Here is a 16422-nt window from a genome sequence, read left to right as displayed (position 1 = left end):
ATGCTGAGCATTCCATGAGATCTCCCCCACCAGTAGCAATTCGTCTTTAAAAACAAAACCCTCTAAATCACAAAATAGTCCCTTGAGGGTGAGAACTTCAACGGGATCCCTCGAAAAGTCTCTTCTCACCCAAAGTCTCCATGAATGGATTTGCGACAAATGCATCCAAATGTCTGAGCATCCTAGTAACAACATTACGTGGATATCTCCTCGACGTTCACATGGTCCTGTGGCTAGGAAGAAAAAATTAACAAAGCCAAAGGAAATTTTTTGAATGCTGTCCTTCTCCGTTCTTTAGAAGCTCATCATTCAACAGGGCAAGCTGTTTGAAGACATTCTTTAGCACCTTGGGTCCCAGATGCGGAATAAAGGAGAAGTCGATCAATAAAGCCCTGACGTACAGTGGAATTCTTGATAGTCTCATAATTGCCTTAGAACGAGTGAGGATCTTCTTAGGGACCCAAAAGGCCATCTACCAAGTTTCATCGCAATCTGACATGACTAAGGCAGTGTAGACAAAGGAACAGTTTTGGTATCGATCTCTAGCACCCTAAAACAAACCCTATAACTGGAACCCTATTCTTGGTGTATCAAATGGCTATGGGACCATCGCCATTGGATCTGGCACGATCGAAAACCCTCAGCGGTAAAGTTTCGGCTTAAACAGACGTTAATGGATAAAGTTATGGGCAAAAGATTGAAAAATGAGAGGCTGCACGCTATTCATGTGCTCTCCCAGCACCAATCTCCATTAAAGGAGAATGGTTTTCACAGTCACACATAGCAACTTTGAAGACTCATATCTCCCTCATTTTGAGTCTAATTAACCCCAAATTTTGATAGCATACTCGTCTTGTCAAGACGAGCGTTTTGATATATAGCACAGCCTATGACGACACCCGAGCAAGGAGAAAATCTAGAGAGAAGATGACGATTCGTGATCAGGTTGCATGAAAATCAACAGTAGCACGACCCACTCAAGCGGTATATCACGGTGTTCGTGTACCAGATCGATGCAAAACCAGTTGCATTACATGAGTAAGGTCCAGGGTTATGTCTGGTCCGAACCCCGCGTATGATGAATGGTTAGATTTGGCGTGCGACGATGTTAAAGTCACAACAAAATGCCAGTCGCCAGAATTCAAGTTCCGGCAAAAACCTCAAGATGGTAAAAATCTTCATTCGAGCATGAAATCAAGTTGTGTTTGTTGCACCTCGATCATGATGGCATTCTTAGTGCAATTCATCAAAGAAACCAAAGAAATACATCAAGAAATGAGCACACTATCGATCAGAAGTTTTCAAGTTTCGTATAAATTTCAAGTCAAATGATCATGGCCTAAAAACACGATCCATGGCTCGAAGTTAGTATCAAAATTATCGTCATGCGGAGCCCAACAAAAAAGTAATCATCTTTTGACCAAATGAGCACCATAGAAACCCCGAATCATCCTAAAAAAATCAAACATGTCCCATGATTGCAGTAGGGACTAGTTTGGATTTCATGTATTGTTGAGCAAGGGCAAAATCATAATTTTGCACCCATTTTCAGATTTTATTTTAATTCAAGTAAATTTAATTTTTATCAATTAGGGTAAGGTTTGGGCACCCACTCATGTTTTGGGCCTAACCCAATAAATACATGTTATGTCTCATTGTAAAAGGATCCCCCCTTCAAGCTTCAACTTGATGAATAAAAATCAAGATTTTACATTGAGATTGTGGGCACGTCTTGGAGAGAGAGAGGAGAGAGAAGAACAGGCTCGATAACCCTAAGTTAAGGTAATTCTCTCTCCTCTTCTTTCTTTCTTTCTCTCTTATTTATTTCTCTCTTCTCTCCTTTTCTCTATTCTCTCTTTCTCTCTCTACTCTCTTTCTCTTATTTTCCCTTTCTCTCTCTTTTTCTTCTCTCTTTCTCTCTCTTCTTCTTCTGCCCTCTTTATCTCTCTTCTTCTTCTTCTTTCTTTCTCTCTCTTTTTCTTCTTTCTTTTTCTTTCTTTCTTTCTCTCTGCTCACCCTCAACATGCATGGTAGTGACAACGTCAACATGCTTCTCTTTATCTCCTTCTCTCTCTTATCCCCTCTCTTGACATACACGGTAATGGTAGTGTCGTGCATGCTTTTCCTCTCTCTCTATCTTCCTCTCTCTTGACATGCATGGCAGTGGCAGCACCGTGCATGCCTCCTTTACTACTCTTTCTAAATCTTCTTCTCTCTCTTTCTTAATTTCTCCCCTCTCCTTCTTAATATTCTTCCTAAACTCTCTCCACTTTCCTTTTTTCTCTCTACTTTCTTTCATATCTCTCCCCTTTCCTAGTCTCACTTTATTCTATCTTTTCTCTCTCTCCCAGTCATCGATGACGTTACCCATCGCTGCACATGACATTCCCTTTCTTTTCTTATCTCTTGGAATGAACACAATGAGTCGGGCCTTCACATAATGGCGGGCCGGGTCTCAGTCCAAGTTCCTCTTTCCCCATGTTGTGCACGGCGATGCTCATTGCTGCGCACGACATTTCTTCCCCTACTCTTTGATAAAGACACTGAACCGGGCCTTTTCCCAAGTGACGGGTTGGGTCATGTCTGTGTTCCTTCTGACACGCATGGCGATGTTTATTGTCGCACGTGTCTTTTCTTTTCTGTCTCCAGTCTCTCTTTCTCTTGTCATGGACGGTGGAACCCATCACCGTCCATGTTCTCTTTTTTCTCTCTCTTATCACGGATGACAGAAACCCATCACCATCCATGTTCTCTTTTATTCTCTCTCTCCTATCATGAATGGTGAAACCCCTCGTCGTCCATGTTCTCCCTTATTCTCTCTCCTATCATGGACAGCAAAACACATCGTCATCCATGTTCTCTCTTATTCTCTCTCCTATCATGGATAGCAGAACCTATCACCATCCATGTTCTCTCTTATTCTCTCTCCTATCATGGATGGCAGAACCCATCACTATCCATGTTCTCTCCTACTCTCTCTCTCTTATCATAGATGGCAGAACCCATCGCCATCCATGTTTCTTCTCCCCTTATCTTTTACTCTCTCTTCTATCATGAACGGCAATGCCTATCGCTATTGTCATGACCCCGCCCCCAACCACCTTACCCCTGATGATGGAGGGCGACTGGGCGTGGGCTCGTGATCCCAATGTAGCATTTATTACTCAGGTAGGAGCAGACTCAACCCCTTATTCTTAATAATCAATCAAACCAAGGAAAGTCGATGCTGACAAGCCTAAAAATTTAAAAGTTAACAAATTCAGTCATAAGAAATGATGTTTCATTACATTACAACCTAGAAGTAGTACAATAGAGTTCAGGGCTCCAAGGCCCAGAGTAACGTAGTTCAAAGAAAATAATACAAATAGGGATGAGAACCCAGCTACCTACAAGATTTAAATATCCTTCTTAGAGTGGCCTCTTCGATCTTTAGCTGCAAACCGCACTCCCAACTCCGGACCTATCACTTTAAGTCTATAAGGAGGGAAAATAATGGAATGAGCTTTGAAGCTCAATAAGCAGATCTAGTGTTATACTTTGGTAACATGTCTACCCATGTGCAATAAACAATTAACTAGATCATAATCAGTGGCAGTTCGATAGTCACGTATATTGGTCATCAGATCAGTACATCAATTATAAACAAGATATCAAAGCAACAGTGCATCAATTATAGACAGTATTATGCATCAATTAGAGACAATATCGTGTATCAATTATAGACAATATCATGCAGTTATTACAACTATAGAAAATCACAGTCTCAATTCATTCATTACACACTCACTCCTTAATTTACCTACTTCTGCTAGTAAAAGCCCTATCCATCACGCCAAGCCAATCTCACTGCTCAGGACTTCTACCATCCCCTAGGAGGGAAGGTAATGACAAGTAGGGCAATCCACTTCGTAATACCCTCAACTCACACACAGGTTCCCCAACGCGTATTGGGGGCCTTTACCTTGCACGACATCCATCAGTCACATATCTCATCTCATGCATCACCGTGAGCGACCCTCCTTTCTCCCCTAACCAGTTCTTGTCATTGTGCAAGTTAGGGAATATGCCGACATCACCTCCTTCATGTATCAATCTCCACTACCGATGGGCATCCCATCGTGTAGTGGTCAGTATCAGTAAAGCAGTGGCCAGTATTCTCATCAATGTAATAATACAATGCCCACTACCAATGGGTGTCCCATTGCGTAGTGATCATCATTAAGGCCTCCTTCCATTCTCGAGCATTCAATTCACTCATGCCAATTCAATGCCTCATAACAAATAAATCACATTCTCATCATATCAGTATGAAAATTAACACGAAACATTCATTACGTGAATCGTAACATAACATTTACACATGGATATCATCAATGGAATTTTGGCACTTATCATGAAACTTTCATTATGAAATAATCACATCAATATGGTGCTTATCACTTTTCACATAGTACATTGTTGTGGATCATCATTCACATAACCTTGTGGCCTATGCAAGGCAATTATCATATAGCATTCATACTTGTCACTTATCAAGGGAATTTTAACGCTTCAATTAATAGCTAGATGAGAAAATTTCAATGTTTCACTTATCACAGAAATCGGACCTCATTAGTTTCGTCAAAAATTCATTTCTAAACAAATAATAGTTGCTGAAAAACAGTGGCCAATGACACACTAATGCATTTTGGAGTATAACTCAAAATCTATGAGAAAATTTTGAAAATCTCAAAACATGTAACTTTAAGTCTATTCATAGGGCTTCCCAACGGTGGTAATTTGAGGACATTTGGACGTTGTTTAGCCCTCCCAAAAAGAGTCACAATTGCTGGAATTTACAGCAACTATGAGCAGTGACATGTCTCACGTTTTAGGCCATATCTTTTGATCCACGTGACATTTTATCATGATACAAAAAGAAAAATTTAACTATGCATGTATATCTTTCATTTAAAACAGATTTGGGCCCATTCGAGCATCTTTTGGTCAGTGGAAAGTACAGGGTAAAAGCCCGCATAGTTGATGGAAAATCTCATCAAGCATTAACATGCCATCAACATATTATACACAATCTAATAGATCGACTTAAATCATAATTTTAGTCTTAATCATATCAAGCAAACTTGTAAGTTTGTCAAGGAAATAACAATATCATTTTTCCAAAATTCATTGGCCATGTTCAAGCATTTATTCCAATTTATTCTTTTTTTCACCCACTCTACATTCATTCATTCTATTGGTCTTATCCCATTCAAGTAAATCTAAGGGAGGAATAGCACTAAATCCACTTATCTAAAGGTCAAGGCTCCCCTAAACTTCCTTACGCAAGTCGACCCCTACTCCCCTACGGCAGCCTCACTCTTGGATTCTCACGCGTAGGTTGCCCCTGCTTCCCAATGACGGTAGCACAAAACTCGCACTAGGCGCTAAAGAAAAAATGTTTGAGGGGGAAAGAAAGGGAAGGCACACGGCATTGGGGAAGGGCGTGATTTATAGGTGTGTGGGTAAGTAAGATTCATTATGGCTGACAACAAGGGTGGTTGAGGAAAAGAGTTGTTGCTGATGTCACTCGCGCGGCGTGGCATTGACAAATTCGGTGCGGCACTGACCCTATCAATGGTAGTACCAGGTTGGTCAACCGCACGCGACATTACCCTCTGGTCGCACAGGGTGATGGTCACACAACAGTGACGCTCGTGATGATGCCCATCTCTGTTTTTCCACATGACATTGGTCACTCATTCACACAGCGCTCCTCCGGCTTCATGCTCGGCATTACATCTTCCGCCTTTCACTCACGGCGTTAGCCCAGGTGGCGTTACTCCAAACAGCGATGCTAAGGCTTCTCCGCTCTCTGTCCAATTCTCAGACAGTGTTATCTCATGGCGTGCACGGTATTACTCCATATGTTCGCGGCGATGCCTCCATTCATGCGTGGCGTTAGTCTTGCCTGTGCATGGCGTTAACACCCCCTCTTTTTGCCCCTCTTTACCTAGGCCAGCAATAAGCCGACGCTGCCCAAGCTCATGTGCGACATTGCCTCCTCATGCACATGGCGTTAACCCTTATACCCACATCAATGCCCTCACCTGTACGTGGCGTTGCCTCCATGTTACATGAACGACACTAGGCCAAATCACAAGGACGACACTATCCTTCACCCGTAGCGTCGATTGTGTGCTCCTGTCTCTTTCGACTTCCTTCTCTCTACTACCACGAGTGATCAGGCTCAATTGAATTGTGGCCCTTACAGTCGTCCATGTTTCTTCTCCCCTTCTCTCTTACTATCTCTCTTTTATCATGAATGACGGAGCCTATCGCCGTCCATGTTCCTTCTCTCCTTCCCTCTTTCTGTCTTCCCTGTCATGGACGGCGAAACCCCATTGCCGCCCATGCTTCTTTCCCCTTTTTCTCTCTTCTATCATGGACGGTGAAACTCCATCGTTGTCCATGTTTCTTTTCCCTTATTCTTCATCTATCTTCTTTCTTCTTTGTTTTCTCTCTTCTTTCTCCTCTCTTATCTCTTCCTCTTCTCTCTCTTCTTTCTTCTCTTCTCTCTCACTTCTCTCTACTCTATTATCTCTCTTATTTCTTCTCTTTTCTCTCTTCTTTCTCCCTTTTCTCTAACTTCTCATCCTCTTCTTTTCCTCTTCTTCTTCTCTATTTCGCTCTCTTCATCTTCCTATTCTTCTCTCTTCTCCTCTCTTCTATTCCTTCTTCTCTTCTTCTTCTACCTCCTTTCTCCTCTTTCTCTTTCTCTCTCTGCTTTTCTTCCTTCTTCTCTCTCACTATTCCTCTCTTGCTTCTCCCTCTCTTATCTTTTCTCTCTCTTTCTTCTCTCTCTTCTTTCTTCTTCCTCTCTCGTTTGACCAAGGGACAGGCTAAGTCTAGCACTGTCATGATAGTCTCATCATCGAGCAGTATTGCTATTGTGCCGATCTGAGTTACAGTGCCCATCTAGCTGCCACGTCAGACTCACCATCATGTCAGGCTGGTTGATGTTGGTTCTTCAATCGAGTAGTATTGTTGCTGTTCCAATCTGAGTTACCGTGCCCGTCTTGCTACCACGCAAAATCAGTCAATGTACTGGTCTAGCTACTGTGTTAGTCTAGCCACCCAGTCAAACTTCTCCTTCTCTTCTCTTTCCCCATTCTATTTCTTCCTTCTTTTCCTCACAATCACCCTAATCTCTATCGTCATATTCATCCCTTTCTTCCTTTGAATGTGCACGTCAGTGTGCAATCACCCAAACACAAGGTGGGGTCCATTGGCCCATGTCATGTAAATTCACCATGTGTGTGTGATTGTAGAAACAAGATAGTACAGGTCAAGGGAGAAGATTTTGAACCAGTTGTAGGATTGGGGGACTTTCCGTCATGATCTAAGAGGGAACCGACGTGAGTCAGCCCGAGTGAATAACGAACCCAGGTGAGGTGTGTCACGCCTCACATCAAACTACTCTCTCACTGATTAATGTACCTTCCCTTGTTTCTTAACAAGATTCTCGAGAAAGCGGTTTCTAGTCCCGGGTTCTCCTCAAAATCCGAGACACGTACCACCATGTCATCCCGACTCAACGACGAGATTAAGACATCTGACCACTTATGTAGTCTAAAGGCATTTTGGTACCTACAGACCTAGGTCACAAATTGCTCTCTCCCTATGCATACTGAGGATAACAAGTGTAAAAAACTACCCTTCAACAACTTTCCCTACCGAATGTTGTGCTTCGAGAGAAGAAAGAAGGACAACATTTGGTATCAAAACTGGTCCTTGGGATTTCTTTTTCTTCCTAGCCACTGGATCACATGACCGTCAAAGGGGAAATCAGGCGAAGTTGCTTTGCAGAGGGGTGACAAAGGTGATCATCGTCTGGGGCCTTGCTTAAGGGTTTGTAAACCCAGGTCCGTCGAGGCTTTGGGGGCAAAGAGGCTTTACGTTGTTGGTGGGCCCTTCTTAAGGGGTTGTAAACCGATTTCAACAGCTCATATCTTTTGTTCCAATAGCTGGGGGCCTTGCTTAAGGGCTTATTGACCCAGTTCGTCAGAATCCAGACTTGTTTGGTAGTCGGGGCCTTGCTCAAGGGCTTTTTGGTCTTCTAATGGAGGTCCATGTCTGAGACCGTACCTTTTAGTGGAAGTTCATGTCTGAGGCTATGTTTTGAATAGACAGCTAAGGAGCCCTTAGTGAGCGTGTGTTCTGCTACACCAGGTTTGCTTTGACAAGCAAGGTACCTCTTTTAGCGAGGCGGCCTCTTTGGGGCGTGAACCCCAGTATCAACTACGCCTAGTCAGGGATATCTGGTGACCGGCATGAAATGTCTAAACTTAAACAGCAACTAGGAACCTTGAGGAGGCTTCATCCTGAAATTGGTGACAGGTTTTGACCTGGCTTGGCAATTATCTGCCTTTGGGGAGCTTCTCTAGCTTACCGTCGTGGTTTTCTTGTTTTTGGTTGACTTCTTGAGGATTGGGTCATTTAACATGGAAACCCGATTTGACGTCTAAGTGATTCTTTTGATTCTTGGGTCATTTTGTGAATGGACTCAAGCTGTTGGATTTTTTTTTGAAGGCTCTTTTTGGGTCACTATAGCAGGGTATTTGATACTGGGAATTTTTCTTGAAGTGCTGGTTGAAGCCACCTATGGAGGCGAGCACTGCATCAACTTGCTTATTGGTTCAGGCGGCCTTCCAGGTTTTCACCGGAACAGGGGAAGTGCATTGCAGGGCAGTTTTCACCAACTTCCGTCTTTTTTATTGGGCTATTTTACTCATGACCTCGAGGTCATGTCCACCCTTTTCCATTTTTACTCACGGTGCCCTTTTGGGATTTATACCTTGCCTGGTTTTTATTTACGAAATGCTCTTACTCATAGCTTCATGGCCATGCCCGTTCATCATTTTTACTCATGGTGCCCCTTCGGGTTTTCATCATGCCCGTTTTTCTTGTTGGAGGCGTGTTTAAGGTCATGCCACCAGAACCTAGGCTATGGTTTAGGGTCATATAGCTTGGACCGTGGTGCGAAGCAATTTAACGTCATGTGATCAGGACGTGTGTTATAGTTAAGGTTCGTATAGCTTGGACCGGTGTGCGAAGAAGTTTAACATCATGCGGCCAGGACGTGTGTTATATTTTAAGGTCATTTAGCTTGGACCAATGGACGAATCAGTTTAACATCATGCGACAGGACGTGTGCTACAGTTTAAGGTCGTATTGCTTGGGCCATGGCTAGGCAGTTTAGGGTCTTGCAGCACGGACCGTGGCTAAGCAGCTTAGGGTCTTGCAACACTGACTAAGGTTAGGCAGTTTAGGGTCGAAGACCAACTCAATCTGACTCATTATCGTTTGGTCTTCTACTATGCTTACTTCCCAAAATGCTTCCGACCTTTCTTAGGAATGACGGGTAAGTTCACTTGAATTTCGGTGGCATATGGCCTTTACAAAGGGGTTAGAGTGGTACATAGGATTTTATTGAGGGGGTAAAAAGGGGAAAGACCCTATATTTTTACTCTTTTTCCATAGTGAAAACTTAGGGCCTTTAGTGACTAGGGATTTTTGACGAGCAAGAGCAAGGGTTTCCAGCGAGCGTGAGTGCTGGAGAAAGCAGTGAGTCTTAGGGGACTTTCTGGGTCGAAGAATTTTCTTGCATGTTCCAAGGAAAAGCGTGAGGAAAGCTAAGAGCTTGCAGATATTTTCCAGCAGCGAATGTACCGATGAGGGAGCTCCAGGGGAAGAAACTCGACAAGTGGTTTCAGGGGGTGTCCCAGTAGTAGCTGGAGAGGGTCTTCTGGTGACAGTAGGGGTTTTCTGGTGTGAGCAATCGAAGGCAGTATTCCGACGACTACCGAGGCTGTAGAGAATTTTCTGGCAATTGCATGATTTTTTGTTGCAAGAATTCTGAGGGCCACAAGTGGTTGGGGCAACCGAGGGGTTACAGTCAGCATGCATGAGCAGGGACATGAGTCATGGAGGTGAAGGACCGTACACGCAATGCATGGCAACCGCAAGATCACACGTGCGAGAGGGCGAGACTTGCAAAAATGCACATGCGACTGTACAGCATGTGTGAGGGAAGAAGCACACGACGGCTCGTTCAGGGAGATGCATGTAGTAGTCTGAGTGGAGAGACGCACACAGCGGCCTGAGGAATTGGTGCACGTCGGTCCGAGTTAGAGAGGGGGGTGCATAGTGGCTTCACGACCTGGTGTAAGAGTAGGGCCCGCTCGGCTGCTAGAGGGCAGAGAGGTGCACCAGGGAGAGCACGTACCTGGCAGCTTAGAGCACAGGATGGCTAGAATTTCGAGTGACTGAGCGTCAGGTGAGCCCTAGTGCCTTTCGTTCCTTTGACTTTTGCTTGAACTTTAACACCTTTGACCCTGCTCCTGCTATGTTTCTTGTAGATATAGATGATGCGCCTCTGCAGATGTATACCTATTGAATACCCAGGGTTTCAGGAATTCCCAAGATGAAGGCTTCTATGGTGGAAGACATGATCATTATTGAAGACAAAGAGCCTCTCATGGAGGTTAAGGAAAAACCGATGGATGCCAATCCCAACGAATCGTCTTCCTCATCTCGATCACCTCAGCCCAGGGGAGGATCGTGCTGCCAGCCCTTGTAAGCCAAAGAGGTGTAGAAGACGATTTCGGTCCATGCGAGCGGGAGGGACTAAACCACAAAGAAGTCCCTTTCATAACTTCCCACAGAATGAAAAGGGGCCATGCATCTGCTACTCGAGAGGAACCCAACATAAGCTCATCTCTTATAGTCACCTCCTATTAGGGGCAGGTCATTCATCCTCTCATTTGACATACGCGTAGGGACTTTATCATGTTGCAAGCAATAATGCCCTTTCTTGATCAGGTCAACAGGCTCAATCGTTATAGTGCTAAGATTCGCACCAAGTACGCCGGAGGTGACTGGTTAGGTGTCTTGCTCTCATCCTTCGGATCCTTTTGGGGATCAAGTGGCATGCATCTCGGGTTTCAAGGGAAGACCCGAGATGTTTTTGAGATTGCTCTCTCGAGAATCTCATTTGAGAACGGGAGCTGGTGTTACCAATCGGTGAGAGAGGAATTTAAGGTAGGTTCAAGACTTACTCGGGCTGTCTCATTTGGGTGCCCTCTTAGATCATGAAGAAAGCCCCCCAGTAATAAAACTTGTACGGAATCGACCTCACTCTTTTCCTCTTTGAGGCACGATGGTTAGTCTCTCGTGGAAATAAAGAGGGCCAAGTAATCCTGACACAACAACATTACGACTAGACGTCAAGACTACCATGAGAGGCTAACCTCAATCCCTCTTAGTCGAAAGAACGAGTAACAGAATGATGGTTATGAGGAAAGAATAAGAAATGAATTAAGAGAAGAAGGGAATAGAAGAAGGGAGGGAGAAGAAAGGAAGAGAAAAGTATGAAAGGTGGGAGAATAAGAGAGAGAGAGGGAAGGAAGACACAGTCGGTGCCAGGTATTGCCGGCTATGTTAGAAGGAAGCGAGAGAAAACATAGTCGGTGCTAGGCTTCATGGACTATGTTATACAGATCAGAGGAAGGAGAAGACATAGTCGGCACTAGGCTTCACCGATTGTGCATGAAGAAGAGAGAGAAAATGTAGTCAACGCTAGGCTTCATTGATTGTGTCAGAAGAAGAGAGAGAAAACACAGTCAGTGCTAGGCTCATCAACTGTATTAGAAGAAGAAAGAGAAAATTCAATAGATGCTAAGCTTCGCTTACTGTGTCAGAAGAAGAGAGAGAAAACATAGTCAGTGTTAGGCTTCGTCGACTGTGTCAGAAGAAGAGAGAAAATACAGTCGGTGCTAGGCTTCATCGACTGTGTCAGAAGAAGAGAGAGAAAATGCAATCGGCACTTGGCTTTGCCGACTGTGTCAGAAGAAGAGAAAAGGAGAGACTCAGCCGGTGCTAAGCTTGCACCGGTTGTGATGGAAGAGAAGCAAGAGAGAGAGATCGAGCCGGTGCTAGGTTTCGCTGACTGTGACAGAAAAGGAGAAAGAAATCCAACCGGCACTTGGCTTTACCGATTGCAACATAAGAGAAGGAGAGAAAGAAGTACAACTGACGTTAGGCTTTGCTGATTGCAACAGAAGAGAAGGAGAGAGAAATCCAACAGGCACTAGGCTTCACTGACTGCAACAGAAGAGAAGGAGAGAGAGAAATCCATCCGACGTTAAACGTCACCGACTGGCTTCAGAAGAGAAGGAGATAGAGATGAGAAGAAGAGAGATAGAGATAGAAATAAGAAACAGGGGAGGAGAGAAAAAGATATAGAGATGAGACAGAGGGGAGGAGAGAGAAAGAGATAGAGATGAGATAAAAGGGAGAGAGAAAGCAGTAGAGATAAGAAAGAGAGGAGAGAGAAAGAGATAAAGATAAGAAAGAGAGGAAGAGAGAGAAAGTTACCTGCTCGAAGGGTACCGACCCTTTTCTTCTCTCTCCTCTCTCTCTCTCCAAGACATACCCAAGAACTTCTGCAAGAATGGAAATTTTATTGAATCAATGAGAAATGAACTGAAGGTCCTTTACAATTTAACTTTGCATGTTTATATAAAGTTGGCTAAAAAATGCTCAAAACTAGCTAGAATTGAAGATAATTATAATTTAATTAAATTTAAAGAAATTATAAAAATGGGTATAAAATGACTATTTTACCCTCGCCTAACAATGTGTGGAATTTCATAACAGTCCCTGCTGTTACCCAAGAACTTGCATGATCTTCCATTACTGAACTAAGGTCATTCTTATGCCTGTTTGATGGAAATATTATTGTTTTCTTATAGGGCTCGGCATGACGATCATTTTGATACCAACTTCGAGTCATGAATCATGTTTTTGAGCCATGATCATGAGACTTGAATTTTAGATGAATCTTGAAAACTTCAAATCGATAGTGTGCTCGTTCCTTAATGTTTTTATGTGATTTCTTCATCATAGTGCACTAAGCATGCCGTTACGATCACGTTGCAACAAACATAGCCCGATTTCGTGTCCGGATGATGATTTTGTCGTCTTGAGGTTTTTACCAGAATCTTGAAATTCGACGGCCAGAATTTACAAAAACTTTGATGCCTTTGTGTGTGAAATCCAATTGTTCATCGTACGCGAGGTTCAGACCAAAGATAGCCTCAGAGCTCATGCACATAATGCAATTGGTTTTGTGCCGATCGGGTATTCGAGTGTCGTGATCTGGCTGCTCGAACGAGGCGTGCTGCTGCTGAATTTTTTACAACTTCCTTCACGTATTAGCGACTTTCATTTAGTTTTTCTCTCTACTCGGGCTTCGTCACGGGGCGTACCACAAATCAAATTGCTCTTCTTGAGGACACGAACACGCTCACCAAATTTGGGAGGGAACCCTGAAAGTGACTGCCCCTGACTATAAATACAACCATCTTTAATGGTGTTTTGATGCAGTGAGGCCACAAGGGCATAGTGTGCGGCCTACCTCTTTTCGGTATTTTACCCATAACTTTATCTTGAAGTACGTGATTAAGCCGAAACTTGACCCAGAGGGGTTTTCGATCGTGCCAAATCTAATGGTGATGGTCCCCATAGCTGTTTGATGCACCAAATGTATGGCTCTAGTTACAGGGTCCATTTCATGGTGTTAGAGACTAATTTCGCTTAAATTGTTTGTTTGTGTTCACTGCCTTAGACATGTCTAATCACTATGAAACTTGGCAAGTGGTCTTTTGAAGTGTTGATGAAGATCTTGACCAATTCTGAGGCCATTATGAGATTGTCGGGAATTTCCACTGTTTTGTAGGCTTTATTGACCTGCTTCCTATCAGGGACTAAGGTGCTGAAAAATACGTTCAAACAGCTTGCCCTGCCGAATGTTGTGCTTCAAGATAAGCAAGTAGGACAATCATTTGGAAAATTTCCTTTAACTGTTACTTTTTTTTCTTCCTAACGACAGGACCACGTGAACACCGAGGAGATTCATGTAATGGTGTAACAAGGATGCTCAGATGTATGGATGCATTGTTCGCGGGTCTATCCGTGGAGACTTTAGGGAGAGAAGAGACTTTTTTAAGGGATCTTGTCGAAGTCCTCACCCTCGTGCGGACTGTTTGTGATTCTGAAGCTGAGGATTTTGTACAGACCTCATCAATCAGAATAAGGCTCGTTTGGCAATTGAGTGCCATGTTGAAGGGCATTGTTCCCATTTGGTCTAGGTTCATTTATTTTCTTTTGGTCAGTGCTCTTTGCTGCTACACTAGGTTTGCTTTTGATGATCAGAGTACCACTATAGGTCTTGTCTACCGAGCCCAGTCGAGGGCAGTTTTATTAGCTGATCTCGAAGGTCTGGGCCTGCCGACTAGGCAAGCAGAAGTCTCTGGCAGGTTTCGCGCTGGCTTTGTCAGTTTCTTGCCTTTATAGTGTTTGCTTCTAGAATGTGTTTGTGACCTCGTGGGAATAACGTTCGTACTCATGAGACTTGTCTTGCCGTCTTGGTGAGTCTTCTATCTTTCGAGTTCTTTTGCCACTGGACTCAAGCTGTCAAAATATTTTCTTTGAAGCTCGTATTTTTGGATTCCTAGCATTGTGATATCAGGGGTTTTCTTCTTTTGAGTGAGGAGTGAAGTAGCCTGTTGAGGCGAGTGCTGCATCAACCTGTTTATTGGTCCAAACTTCCACTATAGATTTTCGTTTGAACTTAGAAAGCGGCGCTGAAGAGACAATGTTTACCAACTTCTTTTTTCTTTTGGGGCTCTTTTACCCATGACCTTTCGGTCATTTCCACCCTTTTCATCCATTTTTACTCACAATGCCCTTTCAGGTTTTCACCATGCCCGATTTTTACTCACAGAACTCGTTTACTCATGGTTTCATGACCATGCCCGTCCATCATTTTTACTCATAGTGTTCCCTTGTTAAGGTATACACCATGCCCTTTATTTCATCATTTTTTGTTAAGGAATATTTAAGGTCATGCCTTCGGGACCTGTGCGCGACAGTTTAACGTCATGCGGCCAAGACGTGCACTATGGTTTAAGGTCATACAGCTGGACCATAATGGATGACAGTGTGTAGAGGGCATGGAGTGAGTATGGTTGTTGTTTGACTCACTTGGGGAAATGGCATGAGGCTATCTATGACAGATGGATGATGTATGAAATGTGGGTGAAAAATGGTGCTCCACTAACTTACAACGAGTTTGGATGGTAGGATGATTCAATGTTTTGTGAGCACGGGTGAGACTCATTGGGGAAAGATGTAGGACAATGAAAGGAATGAACACATTGGGGAGGTAATGAAGGTTGCGCGCACACACTAACAGGTAGGTGAGGGAAGGCATGCGTGAAAGTGCAAGTAAAGGCGTGTGCATGTATGTGGGGGTGAGTTTATGGTCATGTCTCTTGGAACTGTGCGAAGCAATTTATCGTCATGCGATCAGGACGTGCACTATGGTTTAAGGTCATATAGCTGGACCGTGGTTATCCAGTTTAAAGTCATACAACTAGGACCGTGCAGTTTAAGGTCATGCAACTAGACCTCCGCTACAGTTTAAGGTCATATAGTTTGGACCATGGTTATGCAGATAAAGTCGTACAACTAGAACTGTGCAGTCTAAGGTTGTGCAACTAGACCTCCACTACAATTTAAGGTCATATATTCTGGACCATGCAGTTTTAGGGTCGTGCAACTAGACCTGAGCTGTGAAGTTTAGGGTCGTGTAGCACGGACCGAGGCAGTGCAATTTAGGGTTGTGCAGCATGAACAGAGGCCTTGCAGTTTAGGGTTGTGCAACATGGACTAAGGTTGTGAAGTTTAGGGTCGTGCAGTTAGATCTGGGCTATGCAATTTAGGGTCATACAGCACAGACTGAGGCTATGCAGTTTAGGGTCATGCAGCACAAACCGAGGTTGTGCAGCTTAGGGTTGTGCAGCTAGACCTGGGCTATGCAATTTCGGGTCGTGCAGCATTGACCGAGGCTGTGCAGTTTAGGGTCATGCTGCTAGACCGTGTAGTTTAAGGTCGTGCAACTAGACCTCCTCTATAGTTTAAGGTCATATAGTTCGAACCATGTAGTTTTAGGGTCATGAAACTAGACCTGGGTTGTGCAGTTTAGGGTCATACAGCCTGGATCGAGGCTGTGAAGTTTAGGGTCGTACAGCACAGACCGAGGCTATACAGTTTAGGGTCGTGCAGCATGAACCAAGGCTGTGCAGTTTAGGGTCGTGCAGCACAAATCGAGGCTGTGTAGTTTAGAGTCGTGCAACAGGGACCGAGACTGTGCAGTTTAGGGTCGTGTAGCTAGACTTAGGCTGTGAAGTTTAGGGTCATGCAGCACGGACCTGGGCTGTGCAGTTTAGGGTCCTGCAGCACCGACCAAGGTTGTGCAGTTTAAGGTCGTGCAGCTAGACCTGGGCTATGCAGTTTAGGGTAGTGCAGCACGGACCA

At 43.9% G+C, this 16422-nt stretch overlaps 1 long non-coding RNA gene across 3 annotated transcripts in view; it reads right to left on the bottom strand.

Annotated features, from left to right (window-relative positions):
- Positions 1-3266: 3266 nt before the first annotated feature.
- Positions 3267-16422, bottom strand: part of LOC110006510 (uncharacterized) — a 65799-nt gene continuing 52643 nt past the window's right edge. The window contains exons 4-5 of one of the 3 annotated variants that reach the window (XR_016044974.1): positions 12418-12485; positions 3267-3474 (exon numbers count right to left, since the gene is read on the bottom strand). This is a non-coding gene — a long non-coding RNA (uncharacterized LOC110006510). The remainder of the gene's footprint in view (positions 3475-12417; positions 12486-16422) is intronic. The other 2 variants (XR_016044975.1, XR_002279538.2) reach the window with 2 other exon arrangements.

This window comes from Amborella trichopoda, chromosome 11 (genome assembly GCF_054954075.1).
Source record: "Amborella trichopoda isolate Santa Cruz 75 chromosome 11, AtrichopodaSantaCruz75HAP2 v2.0, whole genome shotgun sequence".
Taxonomy (NCBI): Eukaryota; Viridiplantae; Streptophyta; class Magnoliopsida; order Amborellales; family Amborellaceae; genus Amborella; species Amborella trichopoda.
This window is presented reverse-complemented; position numbering and strand designations above follow the sequence as displayed.